Genomic DNA, 15,862 nt, shown 5'->3' with positions numbered 1-15,862 from the left:
ACAGGAAAAAACAACTTTGTAAAATCAAACAGAAAAGAGAAAAAAGAACGAAATATGAAACTGACAAAACAGGGAAACACAGCTGAGAAACAGAAGGACACACACAGCTCTTGCCCAGCCACCACTGAAGCCAACCCCTAGACTTCTCAGGTACAACAGCCTACAGATTCTCTCTACTACCTACACCAAGGACCTGAGTCAGGTTTCTATCGTTCACAAACAAGAATCTAACATACCCTTCAGAACTCCATCTCTTGAGGACTTTAGTGAGTCTATTATTTTGTATCTTGTAAACTACAGCAAAACACAATACGCACAGAAACATTTACATATCTCTATTGACTATACCATAAAATTTCTCATTTTTTAAAGCACAATGACTTATCCTCTCTCAAGCCTGAAAGTACGTCTAGAGACAGGTGACCCTCTAGTAGTCTCCCCTATCTGAACCAAAGAAACCAAAAATGGCCCATCCTCATGCAGAAATGGAAAGTACCTGCCTCTATAGCTTATATCTTAGAGCTGTGACCCCATAGACTTGGGCTCATAATTCTCAAACAAAATATTCTTAGAAAAGTAAAGAACGCACCTTGCATGCTCTCCTTTTTTTTTTTTTTTTTTTGGCATTAGGGGCCTCAGAGGGGTTTAACTACTGAACCACATTCCCAGCCCTTTTTATTTTTAATTTTCAGATTCAGTCTTGCCAATTTGCTCAGGGGCTCACACTAAGTTGCTGAGGCTGGCCTCAAACTTGTGATCCTCCTGCTTCAGCCTCCTGAGTCTCTGAGATCATAAGTGTGTGCCACCATGCCTAGATGCATGCTCTATTTTAGCTTCTGAAGTAAAAATATTCTTCAATGAATATTTCTATCTGGTAAAATAAAAAGGAAAAATAGCTTACATATATAGTTACCGAATTTTGTGAATACTTAACTAGTGGTTGTATGTTTTTAATCTATGCAAATTTTTTGCAATCATATGACATATCATAAAACATCCCAACTTAAAAATTAGTAAATATTTTGTCTGAGAAACAAAACCAGGAATACTCTATGAAAGTCTTCAAAATAATTCAGAAAGCCTTAATATTCTTCCCTAAATTTGATAATAGATTAAAATTTGCAAGAGGTATCTCTGGAAAACCAGTATATAGACTGGGTTTCAGTATTCAGAACATTATCAATTCATTTGTTCTACAAATATTTATAGAGAACCCACAAAATGCAAGGTGTAGTCATCAGCAAAGATACTGTTTCAAGCAAAAGAATGACTCATAATGGAAATACCAACAAATTTATCACCCTCTAATGCAAGCGCCATCCAGTTTCATCCTTCACTTGCAATGACACCTTGAAAAGTCATTTCACATCTGTTGAACTCAATTTCTTGATGCATAAAATTAGACATTTAAAAAATTACTCAAAAACTTAGATGTAGAAGTCCACCTGGAAAACTTCACCATCTCCAGACCACTAGATACACTCCTAGGCTGCCTAAATTGTAACTTTAGGGGAGGGTAAGAACATCTTTAAAAGATTCCCAGGCTGAGTCTTCCCTTTTACTTCACAACCTTCTGTACTTTCTCTTTTTTTATCATAGCAAATTAGAATATAAAGAAAAAATATAATTTTAACAACACTAAACAAAATAAAATTAAGTCCTGCAAAGAATTTAATGAAGTCTATCTGCAAAGCAGTAATGGAAGTATGAATGAGAGTAATTCTCTAAGGCCCTACTCACTGTAATTTTTTTTAATTATGTAAAATCAGGAATACAGTATGAAAGACATGTGCCTTTGTGTGTCTTATTTGAATCTTTACTTTGAAAAACTTTTTGAATATTTTTACAAATTGGAAAAATACAGAGAATAATGTAATAAACATCCAGAATTTTGTTTTTATAACATTTATAACATTATAACATTTTGTAATATTTGCTCAGATTCTCTTTTTGTTGTTGTTGTTGGTACTGGGGAGTGCACTCAGGGACACTCAATCACTGAGCCACATCCCAGCCCTATTTTGTATTTTATTTAGAAACAGGATCTCACTGAGTTGCCTAGCACCTCACTTTTGCTGAGGTTGGCTTAGAACTCACGATCCTCCTATCTCAGCCTCCTGAGATGCTGGGATTACAGGTGTGCACCACTGTGCCTGGCCAAATTCTCTTTTAATAAGAGAAAGGCAATGATATCAATATGGCTGCTTTGGAATCTCTTCAATCTCCTTTCCCTCCCTGACTTTCCAAATGCAAACACTATCATGGGTATTGGGCTTTTATTTATTTTTTCATTTCATGTTGTTTTTCAAATCCATAAATATTGATATGCCAGTCAACTACAATCTAATATTCAACTACTCATTTACTAAGTCAACAAATACTACTCCTGAGTGCCTGCTATGAACCAGGCAACTTGTCAGACAGTCCAGATTTAAGAGCAAACCAGAAGAAAAAGCCTTTCCCTGTAAAGCCCACATTACACTGGAAGTCACAATAAACAATATAAATAAATAATGTAACAATATTGAATAGTGTAACAATATTTTCAATAATATGCCAAATGCTAAGAGGAAAAAAGGGAAAGAAGATAGGAAATGTCTCAAAGGAGCAGGGTTTGCATTTTAATAAGATGGCCAGGGAAGGTTTCATTGAGAAAAGGATGTTCTATAAAGAATGAAAGGAAATAAGGGAGCTAGCTATGTTCTAGGGGTAAAGTGTCTGAGGCAGAGGAAAGAGCAAAAACAGAATGAAATGGGCCTGGCCTGATGGGAGCAACAGTGAGGAGCCCAGGGGCCAATTCAGAGAGAGTAGCAGGAATGAGGTTTGAAGAATGAAGGGTGTTCAAGATGGGAACAGATTAAACAGATCAGAGTAATAACTTTGATCAAATAAAAATACCAACTCATCCACTGCTTTATCAATGGAGATTATCTCTTAGTGATAACATTTTTTTAAAAATTTTTGCCTACTAAGAGTTGTTTCAGTGTAATGTCTTTACTGTTTCCACAATTAAATTGCTGAAAACAACTGTGTTGTAAAAGATGGAGGACAATGGGAAAAGTTTAAGCTGCATTTGGACTAATCAAAGAACAAATTAATGTATTTTCTGACTTTAAAAAATACTAAAAAATATGAACAACTTTTAGCTCATGAATATTCTTCCAAGTTATATATATATATATATATATATATAGATATAGATATATATATGTATGTATATATATATATATAGATATAGTATTTATATATGAAGATTACTGTGACATTGTTTATAGCATCAGAAAATTGCTTGTAGCTTCTACAAGTCTATATAAAGGAATGGATTTAATTTTAGCATATCCATTATGTGAAAAAAAATTAACTTAAAGTTATGATGCCAATTTATTTACTCTAATAATAGGTATAAAAAGGTAATAAAGTTGAAAAAAAAACATGTTTGATCCTGGTTTTGAAAAATGCTAATCCAGTAGTAATGATTCATAAGATTATACAGAAAATATTAGCCATAATCAAGAGGATAATTCTTTTTTATTTTACACTGAACTTTATGAACATAAAAAATTGACATCCTATTCCTAAAGTATTGTTAGATGTTTGACAATAAATAGAAATAACACAAAATTATAGAATGAGTACTAATGCTAAAATTTAAGCTACAACTTTATTACCACCTATGTGAATAATGAAACACATTATTTTTAAGTGTTCCTCATTCTTTGGTCATTTGAAAATGTAAGGCTGTATATGAATATACTTTGAACATGAAATAATATTTATAAAATTACTTTTTTCCAGAATAAAGTCTTAGAACCCTAAATTTTCTTATGCTTCATAAAAGTACTATTGTTGTTCTTACCAGGCCAATAATAATAACACTAATAATAAAATTTTTTTCAAGGCTGAGATTTCCCTTTCCTGCTCAGAAGATAAACAGACAATTGGCACCAAATTATAGATTTGGGACAAACAAAACCTTGATCTGTCAGCACAAGTAGAGAAAGTGAAGCTCAAGTGCTACAAAAGGATTTGATAGTACAACAGTTTGTTTGTTTTGGTACCAGTGATTGAACTCAGAGGCCCTGGACTACTGAGCCACATCCCAACTCTATTTTGCATTTTTTTAGATATTTTTTAGTTGTTGATGGACCTTTATTTATTATTTATTTATATGTGGTGCTGAGAATAAAACACAGTGCCTCACACATGCTAGGCAAACACTATATTATAAGCCACAACCCCAGCCCTCATATTTTGTATTCTTATTTAGAGATGGTCTCACTGAGTTGCTTAGCACCCTGCTGTTGCTGAGGCTGGCTTTGAACTCATGAGCCTCTAAGCCACTGGGATTACAGTTGTGCACCACCGTGCCTGGCTGATAGCACAACAATTTATTAAAGCAGAAGCATCTTCTGTGAATTTATTGGACAGCTTCTGCTAACACCCTTTCAAGTGCAATCATGGGCTTTCTTTCATTCTAACTGATGACTGATTCCTTTCTCTTCTTCTGTCCAGATAACTTTAAGCTCCTTATCTTTATTGAATCTAACTTAGAAAACAAATGTGTTGTATTCTAACATCAAATATGAAACGCATTTTTGTAATAGAACATTGTTGTCTATTTTATTCTAATTTTACTCTGTTTAAGAGGTAATTTATTAAAGAATAGTCAGAAATCATGTATCTAATGGAAGGTTAGATTTTATTAGCATAATCCCAAAGTAGCATTTATTACTGGGGAAAGTAAGTGGTGTGGGGCTTTCATTTGGGCTTTAAAGTTTGTGTCCACTTGCACTGTAGAATTATTGTAAGAAGTTCCTTGTCACAAAATATAGAACTAATATTATAGCTCTGAATATTGGATATAATACACAGTAACTAGAAACTTTAGATATATTTTATATTTAGATTATTCTTTCACTTTTCCTTTTATATACTAGATGTTGATGATATAAAAAATGATACAATATGATACCAATCTTAAAAGAATTTGCATCATAATGGAGAAGATATCTATTTGTAAAAACTGAGACAAAGCACACTTAATGTTATGATTAAAGCTTTTGAAAAAGTATATGGATATTAGATTAATAAGCTCTCACTTCTATTAGGATGGGAAAGCAATGATGGTGCAGCAGAAATTCTTTGGGGCATGAAAAAAAGAGAATTCAAGGTGAAGCTTAAAGAGCTAGAGGCAATGGAGGCTATGTTGGCAAATGTTAACCATAAATAGAGACAGAGAAGCAATAAAAATCAGAAGAGGTAGGAATTGTGTGAAGCAAAGGAATTATGTGAACAAGTATTAGTGGGGCTGAGTTTGTTCCTACGGGGAATTTGGAAGACTATTTGTGATCATGCTTGGAAGAGCTGGGGGACATATGAATAAATATTGAGTTTATTGTATAAATAATAGAATACTTTCTCACTTTTGTGGGTATGACATGGTTAAATGTTTATTTTAGAAACTAATGCTTGTGAGAGGGGAGAATGGCACACTTGAGAGAGGCTCATGACAGGAAGAGCAACTAGGGGCAGGTCACTGTTCTCTAGGCTAGAGATAAGAGAAAGGAGGGTTGTAAGCACTGGCAATAATGACAAAATGAGAACTTATTTAGAAAGCAGAATAAACAAAACATAAGAGTAAGGATTTGATTTTTATAAGGTTCGTTGTAGCTAAAATCACAAAATTTAGAGATTTAAAATTGCCTATAGTTATGTCTCAATTATGATAAAAACTGCATTAAAACAATTGAATACTTGGTGTGTCGCAGCAACTCATGTGGTGGGAACAGCAGCAGTGGCCAGGCAGCACAGTTTCAGAAGGTTCCCAAAAGCCACTGCCTGCAGCACCTGTGTGAGCCTTGTGCTCTCAGCCAGGAAGCTCCAGAGGAAGGTCAGCTCTGAAGAATGTGAGGCTAAGTAAAAGCCCAAGAGGAGGTCTTCCAGGCTGTCTTCTCCGACTGCTGCTGCCAAGGCGGATGCCAAAACCAGAAAGGTTTTCTTTCATAGTCAGCAAATGGAAATAGTGACGTGAATGAATAACTGTGATATGAGGTAATAAATGCAGTTTTGCAAATATTTCCAAAATAGAACCGACGGGAAGCATCAAGTCATCAAGTTGACTGTATAAAGTGTATCCACAAAAGGGAGATTTTTATAAGGATCCCAAAGAGGAGTTGGATATTTACAGATGGAGCAGAGCGAGACTGAGAGGTCTGTGAAAAGAAAATAGGATTTCAGGAGGTGCATCATCATTTGCCTAACTAGAAATATATTAGACAGTTAAGGGAACTGAAAGATTTTAATTTGATTGAAATGCACATTATATTTCTATATCAAAGGGAAAATAGGCAAAAGAGAAATTAGAGAGTACATTGCTTGCTCCTTTAATAAGCAAAGACAGGAATAACATGGGGACGTTTACATTTTAGAATAATCTCATTGGCTTTATTGCTGACGATGGGATAACAGATGTAAGACCTATGAATGAGGGGTTCAGAGTAGAGCTTACTATATTTTAGCAGAAAGATGATACAAATTTTAATGTCACTATCAGTTACCAGACGATGTTATTTAGAGTCAACAAAATATGATTACATTGAGAGGTAAATTGAGAAGTAAATTGAGAAGCAAAGTTGATATATGTTTGATTTGATATATTTTGACCTGGAATTTATATATTTTAAAAAAAAAACTTTTATAAGTTACACTAAGTGTGTACTGTGCCTCTATAGATGAAATATTTGAAGGATTTACTAAGTCTGACAATTTTAGTGTTTTAGCCTCCTGATTCATTAATATAAAATATTACATTTTAAGTCAGGGAAGTATTTTGTTTGAATTACTGCTGTCTAAAAAAGATATTTAAATGATTATATCAAACAAGAATTTATTATGTCTGTTTTTATTATTTAATTTTCCCTTTAATGTGTTATGGAAAACAAAAGTTTAGTAATGGAAAATTACATTTATTTTACATAATTTTGGAATAATTTTTAGTTAAGTTATCTAAGGCAAAAAATAAAAAGTAAAGTTTTAGAAAGCCTGATATGTGGTAGGAGGTGGAAAACTAGAGGTGTGCAGAATTTGTGGTTAGAGAGTGAGCCTTCCCATCTCTTCTAGATGCTTCCCTTACTCTTACCATTTCTCCAAATTTGATATTGATACTCTCTTCCCATCTTTTACCGAAGAGGCAATTACATTACTTTCTATGATTGCAGAAAGTGATGATTACATTATATTAGATTCTGACATTAAATTACACACTGGAGAGAAAGCCATGTTCTTCATTTGGTTTTTATTTTCATCACTAAGAAAATACAAAGGCGACGTGCATTCTGTAGTCACAAGTTACTTCAATATTCCTAGTAAAACATAACAGAAACATATATATGTTTTATTTCAGTAAGATCTCCTGAAGGGAGACAATTCTTTGTTGTATACTAGAGCCTTTTCCCCCAAGTTTTGAAAAGCAAAATGTCTCCAGGTATTGTCAACTATCTCCTAGACTATGAATATGGGGTAGAGGCAAAAACTTCTGTGATCAAGATGCAAAAAAACATTAAATGTTTAAAGATATTTCATCTTTTAAATTCTAATAAAATGCCCAAACACAATTCTTTTTTTAATTTAATGTTTAGTTGTAGTTGGACACATAGCTTAATTTTATTTATTTATTTTTATGTGGTGTTTAGGATTGAACGCAGGGCATCGCACATGCTAGGCAAACACTGTATCACTGAGCCACAAGCCCAGCCCCGCCAAATACAATTATTGTCTAAAGTAATACGGAAAGAAAAATCATCACTTTATATGCCTGTAGATCTAATAGATCTACAAGTGGTTTTGTTATATCATATTTATAGAAAAGAGAAGAATGGAAGATAAAGTTTTCCCATTCAGTTTTCTCAATCTGAATGCTCTTGTACTCTAAGCAAGACTTGTTGATTTTCCTCATAATTAAACATAATCTACATTTTGTTACAGCAACACATTCAAGGAGAGAATAAGGTACCAATCATTTACTTGCAGAAAGAAAATTAACAATTTACTTCATGTTGCTTTGAAATAACCATTTAGGTTTTTAAAAAGTACCCAAGGTTTTCACCCACTTTCTCCTTACATTATCGTCATTGAACATAATAGACAGCTAATAAAAATGTGACCTTATGTGGGGGAGATATTATTTTCAATCAATCACTCTTTGGATAAATGTTTTGAGTTATTCAATGGTAACTGAGTCCTTCTGCTCCACTGGCATATATGGGAGACACAATTAGGATTATTGTAATTATCAACTACTTTCTATAAGCAAATAGAAATGATAGCTAAAAAATCTTTAAGTGATTAATATTAAATATCACAATTATGAAAAAAGTAACGAATATGAGTTACTTAATATTTTTTTCAAATTCCAACTCACTGTTTTGCCTGGAATTACACTACATTATGTTGAAGTAATTGGTAAACTATACTATTATGAGTGTAAATTTTACAAATATTGAAATTACTGTGTTCTGAATGAAATCACAAACTCTTAAAATGGGATATTTAAAGAGGGGAAAACATTAACTAATACAACTATCTAAAATTTTTTTTTATACTTTACTGGGCAGTCATAGTCATAGTATTCTTATAAATACTTTTTAAAACATTTTTTTTGTAGTTGTAGATGGACAGAATGCATATATTTTATGTTTTTTTATGTGATGCTCAGGATCAAACCCAGTGCCTCACACATGCTAGGCAAGCATTCTGCCACTAAGCTACAGCCCCAGCCCCAAGGCATTCTTTTTAAGTATCATTAAGTTTATAGATATTTTTTTGGAAGGGATTGAGTATTTGTTCATCTATGATCAACACTTTTAGGCTAATTTTCTGTTTTAACTCAAGTTTTTAAAATCCTGCTTTTATTCACATTAAAAACAAACTGCTTGATATATACTGAATAATTAGATGATGAATTAAGATGCAATTATTCCTATAAGTAGGATGTGGATGCACTGGAGCAAACACCAGCAAGAGTGAGGGCATGCTGATAAACTGTCTCACCTACTTTTATCATGCTGTATCCACTTTAGGGATCCAATTTATGTGGTTAACAAAACTTTCAAGAAATTCATTTCATCCTCACAAAAATTATACAATGGGGAGATCAACTTAATCTTCATTTTACAACTTGGGAAACTGAAGAACAAAAATATCCCATAACTTATATAAAGTGGCATGCCAATAGTGGCACAGCATGGATCTGAACAGTCTTGCTTCAGTAGCAGGATTATAAAGTGGCATGCCAATAGTGGCACAGCATGGATCTGAACAGTCTTGCTTCAGTAGCAGGATTTTTCCAACCTCAATAGACATACAATTCAGTTAGCAATCTTACTCAATTCAGATTTGGACTCAGTACTTCTGGTTAGGGGAAAACAACATACTGAGTTTTAACAATCACACCTGTGATACAGATGTTGCTAGTCTGAAGATCACCCTTTAATTAGCAAAGTTCTAATCTACACTGGACAATAGCGAGAGATATGGCAACCATCAGAAACACAGTTTATCCTCAGAAAATTACTCTTATGTGCAAATTGCCAACATCTGACTTAGAACTTATGCTACTTCTTTTTCTTTCTTTTAAAAAGGGAAGTTAACAAAATTTGCAAGTATTATAATATTTACAAGTATCATTGTAGCTGATTTCAGGTTTTGATAGTCAACATATGATTAATATAAACTTGAAGCTGTAATATCTACCCCCCCATAAGGCCTTCTCCTTAACCAAAAATGATTTACAATTACTCTTGAATATCTTCTTTAACATAGATTCAGTCCAAACCCATTAATATTTAGGAGTACATGTTTGTACCCTCTATACAGGAAAAGAAATTCAAGATTAACTTAGAAATCCAGCTCCTTTCTAAACTTTTGCTGTTTACACAAGTGCTGACTGTAAGTGAAAAAGGAAGCACATCCTTTGAAAAATAGAACATAAATGTCAACACATTACTAAACAACTATCGTCCATAACTTTCTGTAAAACAAAGGGATGTTCATAATAATTTCCCTTCCCCCTTACTGGTGAATTGATTTTTATACCCTAATCTAAAATATAGAATGTAAAAAGTATAAACGTAAACCAAAAAAACATATATTATTTCCCTGTGTTTAAAATGCATTGGCCCACAGGCCTTCAATACTTAAAACCTAAAATACCATCAAATCATTAGAAATTAAATATTTATAAACCTTTTTTTACTAAAAGAAAAAGAAGTATTCCTATTGACATATAATCAAACACTTTTAAAGTCCTGCATTTAATTTGACAATGATATCTACCCAAAGGCCATCCTGGATGTGTATATAGACCTAATTATGTAACTAAAGAATAACTTATTAATTAAAACAAAAGATGGGGTTTAAGACAAATCTCCCTAGTACAAGTAAATCTAGTTTTCCTATATCTCATTCAACATTTTCCTGAATGTACCCAGATACAATTAACATTTCTTCCCTGAGGGATAATTAACACTGTCACATACTTTGACAAGTTTATACACACACACACACACACACACACACACACACACCTTACCAAAAGCCATAATTAAATAATTGTACCTGGAAGTAGCAAGCATAAGGTTTTAAAGGTCTCATGCAATATTAACCCACAAATTATAGATGTACTTATGACTGTGGAATCCCATTTTTAATTACAACATAAATTAACAAATCTAATAATACAACCACCATAAAGCTAAAATTCTCATTTATGCAGCTATGAGTTAAAAGAAATATAATACCAAAATCTATTGCATTTTCTGGCATGAAAGCAAAAACACAATACAAATTTAGGCTTTTCTATCAAAATTACAAGAAGTAACCTTCTACCCAGAAGAAACCAAAGACACACAAAACATCTGCATTATTTTACATATGAGGTATATGGAAAAAAGTCTCTCCCCAAAGTAGTAAGAAACAACTTCTAATTTCCTAAGAAACTTGTATTTTACATTTGTTTTTTTTTTCCTGAATACACAGCCACAAAGAAACTCAGATATTAAAGAACAAGAGAAGTTAAAAGATGTCCTTTTCAATAGCCAACAGTCACCAAAGACTGTGACAAAAGAAAATAGATATAAGTATTCCACGATACTGTGCACAAGCCAAGCCCAAAGTTTTACTGCTTCACTAGTTAAATCACTAAATGTTAAGCATTATTTCATGAACTTAAATGAAATCTGGTATATAAAGAGAAAAAATATGCGATAAGTGAAACTTACTTTCTATTTCACAGAAAGATTTTACTCCATCTAAAATAATCCTGTGACCTTGTGGAAACAGTCCTGGGTTAAACACTTAAAGTACATTCTTTTACCAAATGTACCAATACATTACTGCTCTGAAAGCATTCAATATGTCTACTATGTTCTCTAGATGTATATTCATACACTGGTTTAAGCCATTTGCAGAAAATCAACAGAAACCCTTAAAAAAGTTTGACCTGACATGCAACTTTAAGACATGTGAGTTTTAAATTGACAGATCTTTACATCTTTCATAATGGAAATTATCAGAATATACTCTGAAAGTTAAGTGATTCTTCCACAGAACAAATTTAACTTGACCTCCTACATGGTACAGATTTGACACACCATTTAGAAGGCTAAAAGAAATACTGATTTACTTCTTCTCTAAAGCAATACTGTTCAACAAAATTATAATGCAAGTTATACACGTAATTTTGAATTTGCTAATAACTATGCTAAAATGATAAAAATACAATTTTTAAAACACTTACTAAACATGCCAAATATTATTTCAACATGTAATAAATATCTTTAAAATATTTATTCTTTTACAAATTGTACTGAGTTTTCAAAATCCAGTATGCATTTCACACTTACAGCATATCACATTTTCAACTAACCACAACATCCTGGTCCATAGTCAGAATGTGGCTAGTGGCTACACTATTGAGCAGTATACTTTTTAAGTAATACTTTGAGATCTGAAATATCACTCTGTTTATAATTATAATTATATAATAATTATAATTCACATTCATGTCTCCTTTTAAACTGAAATGGCTGCGACTACAAATATAAGCAAAACTGTTAATTCACTGGATAAATCAGGATCAGATCCCCTTTATCTGGGGATCTGGTTAACACAATAAATAGCAAATGGATTATTCCTTATTATGTCTCAAGTAGACTTCAGAGATGGTGCTGATCAACATGAGCAAACACAATTTGTAGCAAAAACACAGGTTAAACACCAAAATATTTTTATATCAAATCATAACACTTCCTTAATTATAGCATCCCTTCCCCTCTCATTCTTGAGCACATACTTCTATGCAATTTATTTATAATATTGCTCTCTAAATTTGATAAATTTTGTCAACCACACAGTCACCATTCAAAAATAAACAGAACACTATATAAGACACAAATAAAAAAATCAATCAGCTACTTTTAATACAATTTGTCAACCAATCTTAAATTCTGAGTTCCACTGAATTTGATTCTTCTCACAATTCCAATTAATTTACTGCTAAGAATTTTCCCAAGTCATTAGGATATTTGCTTAAAATGTAAATAATTCCAACAATGTGTTTTCTAGAAAATAACAACTACAACCATAGCTTAGCACATAAAATTTTTCCTTTAGGCAAGTTACTGAATAAATCAAACAGATACAACTATACTCCTGTTTAATGCTTTTACATTTTGTAACAGCATATTTAAAAATTTCTAAATTTGGAAAATCAATTCAGATTGCACACAAGCACTAACTTTAAATCTTAAAACCTTACAGGTTTCTACAAAATACTTGTGAATAAATATATTCCACATGAAAACAACAGAAAAATCAACACCACTCAAACAAATCTCAGCAAGAAGCACAAGATCACTATATTCATAAGTACAGAATATATGATACATGCTAATAGTATTTTTCTCCTAATTTAATTCACCTAGGCAATTTTTGTTTAAAGCACTTGCAAAGCTTTAAGGAAGCAAACATAGCTAGCTAGCCTCTTCTGCTGCACATACATACAAGGATAATACATTCATCTCCTGATATTGTTCCACAATTTAGAAATCAAAACAACAAAATTTGTTTCTTACCTGCAGTTAGGAGAGGATTAAGGGTTACTTCAGCTAAATCCTTCTGAATTCCATTAGTGAAATGAGAACAGACAAAAAAGATTTGAGACAGTCTACAGAATAACCAGAAAATCAGAATGCCCTCTACCATCATGCAGGTAAATGCAAGGCTGGTTTTGCCTTCAGTAATGCTAACATGGCTGCTTCCTCTTTGTTCTCAGAGGCATAACCCAAACTCCTTAACAGAAAATTGCAGATTTTTTTCTCACTTGCTACTGTAAATAGATAAGTCATTTACACCTGATTTGAGAAAGTCCTCCACTACTACTCAACAAAAGGATATAAAATCTATTTTAAAACTCTTCTTACCAAAGAAATTCTCTTTTCAAGCTTATATGCAAATGAGACAAAACGGAAGGAGAAAAAGCACTAGAATATTTTTGACAATGACTTCAATCCACTTTTACTGTGGTAAAAATTAGAAAGCTATTGCAAGAGTACATTAATAGTTTTGTCAATATTTTATCTGTTTAAAAAAAAGTTTAAAATTTACAAATACCTTTACCAATGAAAAACTTTCAAGGACTATTTTAGCAATCTTAACCATTTCTTTTCTCTGATCTTAGGTACAGCACGTAAATTTAAATTTCATACTCTTGGAGGAAAGAGGGCCTTGAGGTAAGGGGAAAAAGAGCATTTCTCTGATTTTCTTGAAATTTAAAATGTTTTCAAAAGTTGTTTAATGTTCTCTCCATAAGATTACAACACACTGAGAAGAATTTTAAATTATTTCAAAGACTGCTGCTATTCAATATAATATTCTCAAGTTCATTAGTGTTTGGTTAATGGTGCAATGACGGTAAAAATGTATAGAAAAATAAGAACATGAATCGCTATAAAATACAATAATAAGTTTTTATATTTTCTTTTTCTTTTAGTTGTGATCAATGAAAAACAACAAAACATCAACATTAGGTAATGCTATAGGTACATTTTATGTTTGATACAAGAGTTCTACTCAATACAACCACTATCACTGATGGAGTCCCATTGATGGATTTTTTTTTGCCATCATAGAAAATAAAAGTCAGCAGGAAACAAATAATCTTTCACTTACAACCAACAAAATGTTTTTTCCTGCTGTTGATTTTCACTACTATGTCAAGAACATCCACGAGTTTTAAAGATGTGCAAAGTTTTAACAGCAAAGTGACACCTGAGATTGTTAATGGCTACTTTTCAGTTTTATTTGTTCTCACAAGAACAAGGAGGGATAACTATAACTACAAAAAATTATATCTATTATGCAGGATTTAAAGACTTGTTTGTAAAACTAAGCAAATTTAAAATCTGCTTTCAAAAAAAACCAATTCCTGACATTCAACATTTTTTAGCAAATATAAACTTTTTTGATCATTTCCTTTCATGAAAAGTTACACATTTCTTTTTATGAAGCTGCCACCACAGATGCCTGGACTGACACCCACGTGGACACATGCTAATTTCACTCAAGAGTATAACTCACAAAAGGAAACAAAAGGAAGCATCTAATTGCTTGGAAGACAACCTGACAATGTTACCTTTTAGCACTAGTGGATAACTTAGCAGTGGTTTTGCTAGAGAGTTTGGTGCTCTTCTTCCACTGGGTGGCAGAAGGTTCTTTCTTCATGATCTTCAGGCTCTGGAGCAGCAGGGTCTTGCTGGTCTGAATCTGAATTGCCAGTGCTGGTGCTGGGGCTGTCATCATCATCGGACATTTGCTTATCACTGGCCATCTTCATGAAGTTTTCTAAGTGATAAGTTTTCCAAGTTTTCTAGCAGGAACGAGGCCACTGAACAGAAAAGAGAAAAGGGAAGACATGTTAATCTAAGAAATCAATTAAGAGCTTTTCCTTATCTTAATATCATTCCCAAATTGTATCTTTATAAAAAGGCTTCAAAAGTGTTCACATTTATTGTATGAAAATGTTACTGGGGATAGGATGAGTCTTACAATGCCAGCTCTCAGGGACTGTGGAAATAACCCACTCACGTTTTTTTCCATTCCTTGGATAATCTATCAATTGTCTACTTTCTCAGAAGACATGAAAAAGATTTGCTGGGGAACTTAAGGCAAGGAGTATTAACAACATATGACACACTGTAAATAACAGATTTTTATGAAAAATGTTAAAAAGTCACTACAGGTCTAAATATTCACAGACTGACATGGGTCAGAGCTACCAAATTCCCTTTCCAGAGGAAAACATTCCCTGTTATCCGCTCATATGCTTACTTAAGGCGAACATTCCTCTTCTATGCACTTAAAACCTTTAAACACAAACTGGGAAATTTAAAACTCAACTAACAAGCTGTCCTAGCCTTTTCCAGGGCCAGCAGTGAAGATTCATCTGGCCATCACCAATGAAAAAGCAGAATCCAAACTGCACTTTCTGCAAAGCTCCCCATGTCACCAATGTTCCTTGCTCTATCTTTACATCACGGGGGTCATTTTATCCAAAATTAATGAAAAGAAGGGTAAAAACCCAAGGAAAAACAACAAAGACCCAAGAACTGCAACAAATGTCTGCGCCCTCATAGGCGAGCTGCTGTCGCTACTGCCGCAGATGACCACACAGCTCTGCAGCCCTTTGTGGGGAAGGCAGCCCACAGACAGCTCGCAGCCCCAGCTGCCAAGTTATAGGAGCATCCAAAAGGCCCCGCAGCTCCCGGACACCGGTAGCTCGGACACCCTGTGACAACGTAGCTGCCAC

General features: G+C 33.1%; 1 long non-coding RNA gene and 1 pseudogene across 1 annotated transcript; one reads left to right on the top strand and one right to left on the bottom strand.

Moving 5' to 3' along the window:
- The window catches only part of LOC144364799 (transport and Golgi organization protein 1 homolog), a 150,034-nt pseudogene extending 135,123 nt beyond the window's left edge, over positions 1 to 14,911 (bottom strand).
- Positions 5,815 to 14,248, top strand: LOC144374743 (uncharacterized). The gene is made up of 3 exons (XR_013434062.1): positions 5,815 to 6,051; positions 13,736 to 13,787; positions 14,048 to 14,248. It is a non-coding gene; the product is annotated as an uncharacterized LOC144374743 (long non-coding RNA).
- Positions 14,912 to 15,862: the final 951 nt, after the last annotated feature.

The sequence above is a fragment of the Ictidomys tridecemlineatus genome, unplaced genomic scaffold (assembly GCF_052094955.1).
Source record: "Ictidomys tridecemlineatus isolate mIctTri1 unplaced genomic scaffold, mIctTri1.hap1 Scaffold_85, whole genome shotgun sequence".
In the NCBI taxonomy this organism is placed as follows: domain Eukaryota; kingdom Metazoa; phylum Chordata; class Mammalia; order Rodentia; family Sciuridae; genus Ictidomys; species Ictidomys tridecemlineatus.
The sequence above is the reverse complement of the archived record's forward strand: the minus strand, read 5'-3'. Positions and strand labels throughout refer to the sequence as shown.